This window comes from Dipodomys spectabilis, unplaced genomic scaffold (genome assembly GCF_019054845.1).
Source record: "Dipodomys spectabilis isolate Male_0828 unplaced genomic scaffold, ASM1905484v1 ptg000095l, whole genome shotgun sequence".
In the NCBI taxonomy this organism is placed as follows: Eukaryota; Metazoa; Chordata; class Mammalia; order Rodentia; family Heteromyidae; genus Dipodomys; species Dipodomys spectabilis.
Window position 1 is genome coordinate 991,893 of NW_024870772.1, and position 12,973 is coordinate 1,004,865.

The following is a 12,973-nucleotide window of genomic DNA, read 5'->3' on the forward strand; positions in this document are numbered from 1 at the left end:
TAGAAGGTTTGCCTAAGTTGTAAGTTGTTTTTCAAGGTCCTAAGTTTGATCCCTAACATTGCAAAAACAAAAAAACAGAAACAAAAATATTTCATTTAACCAAAGGTTTTTCAAGCAAGGATTCTGAGCAGGCATTGTAGTAGCTTATAAGACTATGTACAAGAAAGAGAAGACTGACTTTGTGGTGAAGTTTTAGTCTAGATGAAAAGTAACCCCACTGAAACAGAATTGTGAGCTAGAATGCACTTTGTAGATGCACAGATAGCAAATAGTACTGAGGATTAGGCCCAGAGCCTCTTGCTTGTAGGCAAGTACTTTACCACTTGAACCATGCCCCAGAACTTTTGCTTTTACTTCTTAGCTTATTTTTTACATAGTATCTTATGCTGTAGCCTGGGCTAGCTTCACAATCTCAATTCTCCTACTACATCCCTTAAGGAGCAGGGATTATAGGTACATGCTACTATGCCTTACAAATGAGTGCTAGTCTTAAAATTGAGGAAGAGCCAGGCCCCAGTGGCTCATGCCTATAAGCCTAGCTACTCAGGAGGCTGAGATCTGAGGATCGTGGTTCAAAACCAGCCCAGGCAGGAAAGTCCATGAGACTCTTATCTCTAATTATGCACCAGAAAACCAGAAATGACACTGTGGCTCAAGTGGTAGAGCACTTGCCTTGAGCTGAAGAGCTGAGGGCATCAGGCCCAGAGTTCAAGCCCCACAACTGAAAAAAATTAAAATAAATAAGTAAATAAATTGAGGAAGAGATAACTGTGGGGGACTGGTTGTATGGGGTAAATTTCTCATCCAATGGGTTATGTTATTTTATTTTTATTGTTGGTTGTGGGGCTTGAGCTCAGGGCCTGGACACTGTCCCTGAGTTATTTTTGCTCAAGGCTGGTGTTCTATCACTTTGAGCCACTTCTGGTTTTGGGGTGGTTAATTGGAGATAAGAGTTTCATGGGGACTTTTCTGCCCAGGCTGGCTTTGAACTTTGGCCCTCAGATCCTAGTCTCCAGAATAGCTAGGTTTACAGGCGTGAGCTACTTGTACCCTGAAATCATCCAACTGATTTAATCAGGGCTTAGAAGAAGTCCTGAGTTGTGAATGAACAGGTAAAAGGACAGATACAAAGACCAACCCCCACTCCTAGGGAAGCATTTGGAAAATGACATTGTGTTGATTGTGGCTGTGACTGAAAGGAACTCATAAGCAGTTGCTATACTCATCACCCCATACTTACAGATGCCTACTTTTCATTCCCTCTGGAACAAGGAAAATGCCTTCCCTCTTTTGCTTTTCAGTTCTCTACTCTGAGCAACAGCTCCTGCTCACGCTTACCGTTGCTCATCTACATACTTATACTCACCCTTGTTCTTATTTTTATACATTGCATACACACCTGCACACACACACTCACCTATACACTCTCTCAAGAACCACACAGATAGACCAGTCACACATGTCCAGTCCACACATGCACGCTCACATCATACACCCACACACACACAATACACACACATGCTTATATTCCCCTACCATGTGCATACACATCAACCCATTCATAAATACCTTTACAGTGTCACAGCATGTTTATTTTCATAGTGATATGGCATACTATTCCTCGATATAAATTATACTACTTAGTTAAGAAAGCATCTCTACTTAGCGTGAGAAAAGATCATTTTGTAAATCACCTTTCTCCCTGCAAAAATAAGTTGAACATGATAAGACGCAGAAGCATTGGGTTCAAACTTTAATTCCCTGAAATTTCCTAGTACAGGACCATTAAACCCTAGTTGCTCTTAAACCCTAGTTCTGGATCTCAAATAACAACCATTCTGATAAGTATGTTTGTCGTGGCTCCAGAGCCTACTCTAGTTCTTATTCTAAATCTCATACTTGTACTTAAAAAATGAATTGTAGGCTCTTTAAACTGTTACCTTTTCTTTAGTAAATTTCTCAGATTTCTTTAATTGGCAGCATAGTGAGATTTAATAAAATTACTTTGAATAATCATGATGCATTTTGATAATGCCATATATTAATGACAACCTTATAACCTTAAAACAAATGAGTATAGCTTGTTTAATGTACTTTCTATCTTCTCAGCATTATGTTTATTTTATTTTCTGGACCAGTCATTTATTTTTTTCAATTGGTCTCACAGATTGTTTTTATTTCTTTTTTTTTAATTGTGAAAATACCATACATAGGGGTTACAATTACATGGGCAAGGTAATGAGTACATTTCTTATTAAGCATTGTTGCCTCCTCCTTTGTTTCCCCTTCCTATCCCTTCCCATCCCCGCTCTTCACCCCCCCTCCACTCTCCCACTCCCCCCACCAAATTTGTAAAGTTTGTTTTTCAACATAACATCTTGTACATCTCATTGTTTTGTTTTTATTTCTTACAGTCATCTTTTTGTATTGGTAAAATTCACCCTCCAAGTCTTTGGATTTTTGTTCTTGACCTTTAGAATCTCTGATACTTTTTTCTGATAATCAATTACTCTCATTTTATACTCTTTCTTTTCTGCTTCTTTTATAAGAGATTGTCTTTACTTCGACATTGTCTCTGATATTACTGTTCACTTCTTTGCACTGGTTGTGAATAGCTTGCACAGGCAGATAGAGAACTATGACATAATAAACAGCTAATATCATTTGGCCAACGTCCCAAATACATACTTGTCATGTCATGCTGTGCATCTAATGGTTGTATCTACCACCAAAGCAATAAGGGGAGAGTATTAAGCAGATATATTGGTGCTCACGATGGTTGCTTAAGATAGTATAAATAAACAAATTATTTCTCCAATAGATAAACACCACCTGAGTTTTCATCTTATCGAAGACAACTGGGAGTCATAATGATAACCAAGAATTGCTTCTTTATTGGTTTCTCAATTTTTAGTTAGGCAGAGAAGGGTATGTAATTTAGATCAGGGCCATTGACTCCATAATGGGAAATCAAGGAGTAATAATGCCAGTTTAACAAGTAATATACCTCATCTCTGACCCAGGATAATATATTCAGAATAAGAACACACTTATGTAACTAGGTATATTTAGATTTTTAGCCTTTTTAAGAGAATGTGCCTATTGACCTAGTTAGGCAAATTTAGATCAACCTAGTCAGAAAACTGGGTAAGAGTACAGTGACCCATAAGCCAACTTAGACAGGAGGTTAGGAAAGGGCCAGAGTCTGTGGTTTGTTTCAGTGCTGTTGGCACTCACCGTGGTCTGCCTGTCAGCAACAAGATGTAAGAGAGTGCCAAGTATTAGGTGCCCATCCTTGCTGTCCTTGCTTTCTCTCCATTGACAGAAACTTGTCGACCCTGAGATGCATCTAACTCAGTTTTAATTTTCCTCCTGGTGTTGATGTTGTTGGTAATTATGGTAATGGTAATAACTTTGTGTGTCTAGGCAATGTATAAAGTCATCATACTAATCTTGAGATAGCTTGTGTTACCCTTCACACTCAATCAATAAATAGACTCAGAAAATATAGATGACTCAAGGACTTGCTCTTGCTCATCATAGCTATTTTCTGAATACCCATGTTCTGTTTCACACTTACCTGTGCTTGTGTGATGGGCTGGAACATTTAAGAAGCCAGTGGATGGTGATGGATTATTTGCTTTCTTGGTCTGTATTGCCCCAGTGACTTGGATGCCACAGCTGGAGACTGGAACCGTGAGGTGGAAATGGATTTCTAGTTCATCAATTGAGGAGAGCCGTCCTGGATAGCAGCCAGGCATGTAGATGATTTTTTGCCCAACTGAGAAACCAACCTTTCATATATAAAGTTCCTAAGATTTTATTCATTATTTATTCCCACAGCAAATAGCCCAGGCTATCCACTATAGCACAAAATCCTTTCTTTTATCTATCTCTGTATAGTTTGATATCTATATTGATATCAACATCTATATCTGCCCCTAACTTTGAAAATAAATATTCTACATTTATTTGATCATTGTAATGACAATGCTATAGTGTTCAGATTATTTTATGCCTCTTTAGCACTATGTACTTTCTATTCATAGCATTTACTACAAGTAAGATTTATGTAATTATTTGATCAATGTTTGTTTAAAGTTCACATTCCATGAGGATACTATATTCCTGAGCCTAAATTGGGCTATTAATCCTGCTTGTTGCATTCAGTTAATAAATAAGTGCTAGTTTCATCAGATGAGTTCCTTTTATCCCTTTAAACAAAGCCACCAAGATTCTACTTGGAACCAGGAGAATGAGTTGTATGACATCCAAGGCATTTAGTAGAGTAAACTTAATTAATTCCTCTTAGTTATAAGAATATATTGTTCCCTGGAACAGGATAAGCCATGACCAAGAGCCACGACCCATTCATCTAGGTGTTTTGATATGGGAAATATTGGATTCTGACTTTTTTATGGGCTCAAAAATGATCTGTATTGATGACCAGCCTGAATACCCAGTTGGTTAATATAGTAAGTTCTGATATCATGCCAAACAGTTACAATTATTCTGGGGGCAGAACCAATTTCATTCCATTTTATGCCTCAAAAATAAACAGAGAAAAATCCATGAAAACTTGAGTAGCGGTGAGGTCTAACATTGGACCCTAAGCTTTGGATGTCATAGGTATTAATTTTTTTTTATAGACATTAGATAATAAGCAAGTCCTAGTTTGGAGTTTGCATCAACACTGTATACATGACATTCTCCATGGTACTTCTTTACTTTTATTGTCCCCACAATAAAAGTGAACTCTCTTTGGTAAAATGGGTGCTTTTATGCTTTTTCAACTGCTAGGATGGAGACTCCTGCTAACCTATCCCAATTTTCCTTAAATGTTCTTTGCAATCTTCTGCCCTTTCTGAAATGTCTGAGCAGCACTAGTCCAGTCCGTGATGGTGACACAGAGGGACATCAATTGACAATGAATTTAAAAAAACTCTATCTCTGCTCTTATGCAAATCATGTGCTTATCATCTAAGCTGAAGAACACTGACTTCAAGGAGAACTCTTACAAGCAAGGAAAGCTTGAGGAGGAATCAAAGGCAAAATTCAAAATGTAAATATGTTTTCTCTGGAGTCAAACTGGAACACAAATCCTGACTGACATGGACAACTCTAGCCACCATGTTCTTAAGATTACTCAGAATTAGATAACAGCCAGTCCAGTCCAATGAAGAAAATGCATCATGCTTATTTGGATGTGGCTCTTCTTATCTGTGCATGCAAACAGAATGTGCGATGATAAGATGTCAAAACAATTGTTGAACTGTGAGTTGAAGAAGGGCAGCCTACCCAGATCAGACAGCAGCAACCAACCATCAAGGGCATGTGAGGGAGCCATTGACAACCAAGGGCCTGTGGCTCCAGACAGATCCATTGACTTGTCATCTGAGATGAGGCCATCAATTAAGCCTGTCTTACTTGTGAGGCAGAATCATTAGCTCCCAAACAGTGAGTGGTTCAATGTCTTTTATATCAAATATAGACCAGACTCTGGAAAGCAAAGATACTGAGTAGAAACAGAAATTGGCATGTGAAAGAAACTGTAGCCAGAAACAGATCTGTTAACTCCACGGACCTGAGCATTTGTTCCCTGCACAGAGAAAATAGAGAATGTCTCAAATTTCCTAAGAAACTTCTAGACTTCTGACTTCAGGTCCTTCCTCATTTGTTTGATTTCTCCCATAATTCCCTGAGCAATTATCCTTTCACTCAGAGTTTGATATGTGCTATATTAAATGTGAAGGGTTGCCTGGAAAGAGAATGGTATTTATCATTTATAAGTCTCATGCCTGCAGGAATTTCTCAAGTTGTAAGGAGCAGCAGCATGTAATTCCTTCTCCTACATTTCAGATACTAAGGGTGCAAAATGAGGGAAGAGTTAAATTCATATAGTTTGAGAAATAGATTCTGGATGAGGAAGATGAGCAGTCAGTGGAAGTTTACATCAAATAAGGTAAAAATTGTCAGTGAAGTTTGCAGTGGGATTATTCAGCCAGTCTATTTCCTCTAAATCTCTGTGGCAGTGGTAGATCAGCAAAGGATGCTATTTTATTGCAATGTTCTCTTCTCTTTTTCTTCTCTTAAATGTCTTTTAAGAGAAGTGAGAGAAGCAGCATGCAAAGCACTCAGAATAAAACAGTTTACTCTTGCGTGCTGATACATACAGAACATATTGGTTTTCTTTTTTCCTCTTTCATTTGAACGCAGTGTTTGTCCTTGTATTGTGCAGTTGTTCTTTTGTGGTCGTTCACGTAACATTTTCTGAGGATAAGCAGACTTAAACCAATAAGGCCATTTCTGAAAATGAAGCCCACAACAATTTCTCCCCAAAATTTTCCTTTAGAGAGCCTTCCTGTGTTGTGTTTAGTCTCATGGGAAAAATATTGGTTGCACAGAGGTCTTTTAAGAAAGAAAAACAGTATATAAATAGAAAGTATTATTAAGTCAACCAGAGGCACAAAGCTAGGTCTCTGGAAGACTGGGTAGAGGAAGGTATTTCTAGATTGGAAGGAGATGGGGGATGGAGGCAGGGACAAAGGCTGTCTCTTCTTTGCATGCCAGAGACTGTAACAGCCAAGATTGATACTGAACTGATCTTACACCAGGAACTTTCTAGGGATTTCTTTCTGTGGATGGCTCCATGAGTCCTCCTACATCCCATGAGGAAGGTATATTTTTTAAAAAATTCCTTTCTGAGGTACAGAGATATTGTAGAACTTACTGGAGGCTACACATGCAATATGGGTCTACCAGGTTTGCTTATAGATGAAGTTCAGGGATATGACTTCTGTTGTATTAATAAAAACTAATTAAAATATTTTTATTGCACTCTAAGACATTTTAGGGTCAGAAGTCTGACCAATAAAAATTTTATTCCTGTTAAATATCATATTATATTCAAAGGAAAGCTTTGGTGAATAAATTATTGTGGGTGGACCTTTTCACGCTTGGGGGAAGAGTAGCAAGAGTAGGCATAGAAACAAGAGTTTTTCTGATGTGTAGAACAGGAACAGGAAGGCTCCTGCCATTGCTAGAGGGATGGAGTGACAGGGGGAAGGTGGAGGAAATGGAATCAAAAGAATATGGAAAAGTCAAATTATAGCCATTTTTGTAGGTCAAAGTGAGGATTTCACTTAAGGGCAGGATAGGAGCTATGACACAGTCTAGGGAAAGGAGTAGATAGCTTGATTTCTATTCTGCCAGGATACTCTTGTGCTGCTGCATGGAAAGCAGACAGAAGGATGAGGGAGGACCAGGGTGGATGGAGAGACTCCTGTTAAGGTGTATTGCAAAGACCCAGGGGATAGAGGACAGCAACGGAGGCTAGTATGCTGGCCTGCTGAAGAGCTGTGGCGGTGTAGCTACTCTGCAAAGTAGTAGGTACTTTCTGAAAAATATTCAAACAAATGAAACAAAACCAAACTGCACTAAATGCATTCTTATCATATGGTCATTCAACTTCTGTCCTAGGAACTTATCATGATGGATTGACATTATGATCACACAAAATGGGTAGAGAATTATTCCTAGCAGTTTTGTTTGCTATAGCCCTAAAGTGAAAACAGCTAAATTTCCCTTCCAGTGGCTTCTGTGAGTCCCAAGGGTCTTGCATTGAACAGGGGACAATGAAAGCCAATCTCAGAAAGTCACATACTGTTTGTTTCTGTTTCTATGGTATGATAGAATAACAAAGTTATAGCCATGTTGAGTTGGCAGGAGTGAGGGGGAATTGTGAGGAACACTGTGGCATAAGGAAGCCATTCATGGAGAGGAAAGGGCTCTGCCCATGCACTTCTGAGGTGGGTACATTAATCTACCCATATAATTTAACTAGCTCTGCCACAGTACCCATTTCCTGGTTTTCCTATTGTACTATAATTGTGTTGGACATATCTATGGGCTTAATCTAGGTGATGGATGTATAGGGCCTCTCTCTACTATCTTTGTAACTTCCCGTGTAGTTGTAATTCTTTCAAAATGAAGAGTAAAATGTTTTATTAGCGGATGTGAGGGAAAAGGGAGCAAATGCTGGAAAGGATGACATTGAGCAAGAAGCATTATACTCATAACCTGACAGGGAATTGTAACCTCTTTGTACAACTGCTTAGTGATAATTAATAAAAGCATTATTAGACGATATGGAAGTAGGAGTAGAAGCATCAGGAGATGTGTGTGTGTGTGGGGGGGGGGGGGGGAAGCAGGAGATGAGAAGGACTCCGAGAGGCAGTCAGAGTCATGGCTTATTTTTAGGGTGTCTGCTGACCTTTGATATTCTTAATTGTATTTGTGGCACTTTCTAAATTCTTGTGGAAGTATGAATCTTGGAATTCTTTAATAATCATAGCAGATGCTGATGAAGGCAAAAATAAATGGAGTCAAGGAACTTTGCTGACAGCCCTGATGTGAGATATAAGACGGACAGAAGCAAAAGATGACTCGGAAAGTTTTAGCTTGAGCAATAGAAGGGGTTAGTTGATGGTGTCATGTGGTTTGGAGGTGTCTATCAGAGTTCAGTGTCTAAAAAATGTTTAAGAGACCTATCTGATATCTTAGTATTTCAAACTGTATACCTAGATGTGATTACCATGGGAGTAAGTGTACATAGAAAAGAGAATTTGAGACTAAGCTTAAGATATTCCAACATTTGGAGAAAGCAAAATGGAATGTCCAAACAGATAGGTTAAAAAAAAAAAGCAGCCATCGAAAGGATGGATAGAATCTGTCTCAAATGCTGCTGAAATGTCGACAAGGCGAAGGCAGAGCTGTGATCGTGGCTTTAGCGGTGTGCTGGGCATGGGGGACCTTTGTGGAGTTTGGAAGTTTGGAGTTTGGAAGGCTGGCATGGATTCCAGAGAGAACAGAGAAAATGAACCCCAAAAACCCAGCTTATGATAGCTACTGGGGGGAGCACTGCTGTAGGATATAAGGAAGACGGACACATGTGGAGAAATCTGGAGGTGTTTTTGTAGATTTGAGATGAGAGGGAAACAAGCCATTTTGGTCTGCTGGTATGAATCCCATAAAGAAGATGAGGTTCTTAAAGTGACAAATTAGTGTCCTTGAGAAGGGTCCCAGCACACAAGCCCATACAGACCTTCTCCAGGACAGAAATAGAGTTCAAGGATGCAGCTGTAGCCAGGTGCAGCCCTGTGCGTGTTTGCAAACCTGTGGGAATTCTTTGTGAGCAGACTGGTATTCTAGGTCTATTTGGTCAGATTTTCTCTTCCCAGTGACATAGCAAGCAACGTGTGAACGGCTAATGGTAAGTGCAAGTAGGTGGGGCTAATAGCTTAAGGGGAAAGGAAAATGTGTTAACATACAGAAGAAAGAACATACCCGCTAATAGGATAGCACAAGGTGCCTACCTGAATGAGTGATGAGGACCATGGACCTGAAGTTTTCAAGATCCCTTCCCTAAGCTACAAGAAGTGTGTTTCCTGTAGTGAGAACACTGCATGTCTGTGGTGGTCAGAGTTGCCTAGTCAGCGTCATGCAACTCCTGTGACCAAAAGTTGTTTTGACAGCTTGAAGTTGATGGGTTATTTTTAAGTTACAAGAAAGAGAGAGGGGAGGCACCTCTAGCCAAAGGTGTGGAAATCTGAAACAGAAGGGAAAACAGCACAGACGTTTGATCTCGTCATTTGAAGAACTGGCGAGGTTTCGTGCCATTAGCTTGCAAATCATGACAGTTTTAGCTTAATGAAATAGTCTAAATGCTTTTACTTGGGTTATGTACATCCACATAAATACAGGGCCTGTCCCTGTGCTGTGTACCAGCTTGGGGTACTATGGCAGGAGAAATGTCAAAAGCATAGTACGTGCCAGGCCATAGGTGGGCAATGGTGATTAGAAATTATGATTATGAAATATGATGAGGCATGGAGGCTAGACTCGAGGGTTCAGGAGTCAGGAATTGGTAGGTGTCAGGGATAGGGATGTAGTGGCATTTCATTTCAGTCACACCACAAAGACATGGGTGACGGTAGAAGGAAAAATGCGGGGCGAGGGAGGCTGAAGGCTGAGGAGTACCTCATTCTTGTTCTGCGTAGACTCCCTTGCTGTCAAATATCCAGTGCTCTCCACAGCTCGCCTTTCTGTCAGGTGACTCAAATTTATTTTAAATGGCTAACATTCATTGCAAGATAAAATTGTGACGAGGGGAACATTTTTCCGGGGATAATGAGTCCTTTCCTTCCCTTCCTCCAAGTGCTCGGAGCATCTCTTTGCTACGTCAGTCTCTTCTATACAGGCAGGAAACTCACCATGACATGACCTGTTTTGTCATGTGGGTCTGTTTATGGAAAGAAAATATGTTACTCCAAGCCATTAGAAGCAGGTTCAATAACTATTATAAGCCTTTATAAGCAAGCCCATGTAACAGAAGAGCAATGTAATAACCCACATTTGTGTCATGCCTGTTAGTTTAAAAGTATTCTCAGATTATAATTACATTAACTGAACATTTATTGAGCATCTACTAGGTGCTTTGTATTCTACTGAGCAAGTTTTACACTTGTTATTCATTTCATTCTCACAACAACCTTTCAAGACCGGTTTCACCATTTCTTCTGCTTTGCAAAGGAGGAGACCAAAAACACAAAAATTAAGGGGGCTTTTTAAGGTCAAGTGGCTAGTCTACCAGGAATTTGACTCAGGCTGAAATTACCCACTAGAACGCATGAATTCAATTTCCTGTTTAAAGAGATTTCTACTGTATTTAAAATTTAAGATTTGGCAACCACAGCTGTTTGTAGGTTTTGGTTTTACAAAGGATTCAACTATAATTTGATGATGGGAAAAGTTTTCTCCCGTTAGGAAACCCAAATCTATTTTGTAAAACAGGATGTCTTTAATAATTTTCTGGTCTTTTCTCGTCTAGATTTTGAACCATTTGGTTATGAATGGTCCTCTCCTTCGCACAAGTTCTACGAAGAGGTCAGTGGGTAAAGGAAAGAAATGCCACATTTCCAAAGATCTGCTTTTTCCTTTTTCAAGTTCTTTTCTGGCTACTTCTTTTTCCTGTTGCGTAATTAGACAGTTCTTGGTTTGAGGAGGCGAGTCTGGCCCGACTTGTGATGGATTTTTGGTGGTTGTTGATATCCTGAGGCCAAAATTAGGCGAGTACTCACTGGATAGCTTTAGGCTCTGCCTATACTTTAGTGTACCTTTGATGCTCATTAACTCTAATTAGCAATGATGAGAGCAAGGCTTATAAAATCAGCTTGTTCATGCTACTCAGCTTCCTCTTCAGGGAGGGGCCGGCCCCTTAGGAAGCAGAACCAGTGGCCACTTCCCTGTTCTAATTCAGGGCTCTTTGAGCACGGTCTGTTGCTCACCAGTACCATTTGAATAATCTACGTTCTAAGAATAGAGAAACTAATTTCATTTCTACAGCACTAGGAAGATCTGCTGTAACTCATTTTAAGGAGATCCAGTTGCTAGTGATTGTCTTGCTAGAAAATGAATAACTTCTTTGCAAATTTAATCCCTTGTGGCAATGCTGTTGTTCATATTTTGTTTTCCACTCTGGTCTCCCTTGGCCTTCAGAATGCTTTACGAAGCCTGAGCGCCCATAAGTGCTGCAAACTGGGGAAGTGAGTGCTTGTTGCTTGTTGAGCTCTTCCTCTTGTTGCTTCTTGTTTGGTCTTGGGAATTCTTTGCCTCCTGACTTGACTTGAGGTTTGCAAGACTTTTTTTTTTCCCCATGTGGCTTCTGAGCCTGTGGTATATCTTCTGATTCCTGTATTTCCTCTTGCTATATTTTCTGTGTGAAACACAGCATGATAAGGATATATCTCTGAAACTAAGTACAAACGTAGATGTTCAATGAGCATATAGAAGTATAAGTACTTGCACTTCAGTGGTGAACATAAAGTATTTTAAATTCATCACTTTTAAGTTAAAGGATAGCAGTCTAGGCTCTCTAAGGGATCTCTAAGTATTTCAGAATGCTTTTGAATGTTTAAGGGGCAGAGGCTAAAAGTAAATGTCAAATGAAACTTGTGATTATATGGATTGCTCAAGATAGTGGTAGGATAAGAAGCTTCAGTTATGAAGTTACAAGGCTGCAGGGGTGAACATCCCACTTCCTCAGTGCATATTATACTCTAGAGATGTGGTACCTCAGCCCTGGGATAAGGATCCTGGATCCTCTACTGATATTCGGGCTGGAGCTCTGGGAAATGGCTTTGTACTTGTGGAGAAGAGTGGACCAGCTCCCAGGGAAGGGGCTGGAGAATAGGGATCAGTGCTCAGGGCACACTGGAGGGGGTGAGATCTGGTCTTCTTGGCACCTGTGATAGGTAGCTTTATATTTTAACTAGTTTGGGTTATGATCCTTCATTGTTTAGTCAAACATAAATCTAAATGTTATTGTGAAAGTATGTTTTAGATTTGATTAACTTTTGTGTTAGCTTTCTGTTTCTGTAACAATTGCCTAAGATAATCTGACTTTAAAAGGTGTCCATTGGGCCTTATTGTTCCGGGGGCCTGTGGCAAGGTAGTACGTCCATGGTTAGGATGTAAAAGAGAAAAAGGATATGGGTTTCCACTATCCCCCTTGAAGGCAAAGCCCAAATTACCTAAGATTTCCCTTTTGGCCCCATCTCTGAACAGTTCTAATACCTTCAACTAGTGCCCAACTGGGCTTTTGGAGAAATTTCTGGACCTAATCAATGGCAACATCTAAATTAGTAATTTAGAGTAAAACAAATCATCCTTCCTAGTATAGGTGGGCCTCAGCCCATCTGTGGAAGGCTTCAGAGGAAAGAGCAGTCCCCCAAAGAGAAAAGAATTATGTCTCCAGACTGCCTTCAGACTTGTCTACCTGAACAAATAATCAGAGAGTTAATGACAGTGACTTGGAAACAGAAGAGCATTATGATGGGGGAATATGCTATAGGGAACTGTGAACTTATTTGATAAGGTTGGAGCAAGGCAAAACTTAAATATAAAGGTGAGGAAG